Genomic DNA, 2,500 nt, shown 5'->3' with positions numbered 1-2,500 from the left:
CACCTGCGAGAACCGCAGAGGCGACCGAGCAGCAGACGGCGTCGCGGCGCCGAGCGCCGGGCGGCGGCGCATCCTCAGCGCACACAGTCCTCAATCGGACCAGCACACTGCAGATGTCCACCGCGCTTCGCACCGGGCCCGCGAGGACCTACTTTGGCCGCACGGCGCCGCGTGCAGGGTGCGCCGGCGCGCAGCTGCGCCGCCTGCCGCCTCCGTCGGCCGGCGCGCCTGCCAGTGGCCGCCCCCACCAGCCGGCTGTAGCGCGTGCGCCCACGCACCGCGCGGCCAGCACGCCGGGAGGCCCCCCCTCACCGGCCGGGGCCGGTCCCACCCAGCCACCGCCGCGTATCGCTTCACACCCACATGCCATTCACGTTCGTGGGCATGGTGGGTATCGCTGAAACAACCGGTTGGTAGCTCAACCGATCGTCGCCATCACTGATTCACCTCTAGCGAGAACAACCGCACCACAACGGTTTACCAGTTGTTCATTTGCGTAACGTCACCAGCAAACGTAGGCGTCCATCGCCATTTGCAAATTCAACGATTGTTGCATGCCTGTGTCAGGTGTCACGACACACTATGTCTGCCCACATACACGCAACAACATGTGCACGCTTCGCAAACACGTGGAAGGTGGCCCCCGTACGTATGCGATGTCCATTGCGCGAACGACTGTCAACCGGCCTCTGTCGCATGTCGCAGATGTGGAACGCAGTGCACCATGCTATCACGGTGTGTGAGAAGAGACGACAACGTCTGACAACACGCGCCACTACATCAACAGACGGCTCATGCTGATCGCCATCCAGGGCATACCACACTGCAATCCAGCTCTTATAGGGAGACGACACGTAGCTGCGTGCACAACATTTGGACCGCATGGTTCGCCGTTGTTGGCGCAGTCGTTGTACGGTCACATGTACCACGATGTATCATTCAGTACATGAGGACCAATGTGCAGTACAGTGTGTGATTTGGACGTACAATATCAGCGGACAGTTGACACAGGCCATACCACAGCGTAGGCTAAGTGCTTCGCCATGCGAATGCCAATGAACAACTGCGAATGCCAATGAACAACTGCAAAGGGCATTGAGCATGTACGTCCTGCTGCCATCCACATTACAGTGTATAGCTGCAAGGTGTTTAACATGAAGCGATACACTGGGGACCGGGCAGTGCGAGTAGCAAACTATATTGCGGGGGTTGCAGTTAGGCAACACTACACTAATTTAACGCGTCGTATGACAATTACAGAGCAGGTTAAGGCCCAACGTGTGTTGGGTTAAGGCCCAACGTGTGTTGGGTTAAGGCCCAACGTGTGTTGGGTTAAGGCCCAACGTGTGTTGGGTTAAGGCCCAACGTGTGTTGGGTTAAGGCCCAACGTGTGTTGGGTTAAGGCCCAACGTGTGTTGGGTTAAGGCCCAACGTGTGTTGGGTTAAGGCCCAACGTGTGTTGGGTTAAGGCCCAACGTGTGTTGGGTTAAGGCCCAACGTGTGTTGGGTTAAGGCCCAACGTGTGTTGGGTTAAGGCCCAACGTGTGTTGGGTTACAGCGCAATATGGGTTACGTTAAGGGGCAATATAGGTTAGGTTAAGGTACGATATAGGTTAGGTTAAGATACGATATAGGTTAGGTTAAGATACGATATAGGTTAGGTTAAGATACGATATAGGTTAGGTTAAGATACGATATAGGTTAGGTTAAGATACGATATAGGTTAGGTTACGGCGCAACATAGGTTAGGTTACGGCGCAACATAGGTTAGGTTACGGCGCAACATAGGTTAGGTTACGGCGCAACATAGGTTAGGTTACGGCGCAACATAGGTTAGGTTACGGCGCAACATAGGTTAGGTTACGGCGCAACATAGGTTAGGTTACGGCGCAACATAGGTTAGGTTACGGCGCAACATAGGTTAGGTTACGGCGCAACATAGGTTAGGTTACGGCGCAACATAGGTTAGGTTACGGCGCAACATAGGTTAGGTTACGGCGCAACATAGGTTAGGTTACGGCGCAACATAGGTTAGGTTACGGCGCAACATAGGTTAGGTTACGGCGCAACATAGGTTAGGTTACGGCGCAACATAGGTTAGGTTACGGCGCAACATAGGTTAGGTTACGGCGCAACATAGGTTAGGTTAAGGCGCAACATAGGTTAGGTTAAGGCGCAACATAGGTTAGGTTAAGGCGCAACATAGGTTAGGTTACGGCGCAACATAGGTTAGGTTAAGGCGCAACATAGGTTAGGTTAAGGCGCAACATAGGTTAGGTTAAGGCGCAACATAGGTTAGGTTAAGGCGCAACATAGGTTAGGTTAAGGCGCAACATAGGTTAGGTTAAGGCGCAACATAGGTTAGGTTAAGGCGCAATATAGGTTAGGTTAAGGCGCAATGTAGGTTAGGTTAAGGCGCAATGTAGGTTAGGTTAAGGCGCAATGTAGGTTAGGTTAAGGCGCAATATAGGTTAGGTTAAGGCGCAATATAGGTTAGGTT

The sequence above is a fragment of the Schistocerca serialis genome, unplaced genomic scaffold (assembly GCF_023864345.2).
Source record: "Schistocerca serialis cubense isolate TAMUIC-IGC-003099 unplaced genomic scaffold, iqSchSeri2.2 HiC_scaffold_1184, whole genome shotgun sequence".
Classification (NCBI taxonomy): domain Eukaryota; kingdom Metazoa; phylum Arthropoda; class Insecta; order Orthoptera; family Acrididae; genus Schistocerca; species Schistocerca serialis.
This window is presented reverse-complemented; position numbering follows the sequence as displayed.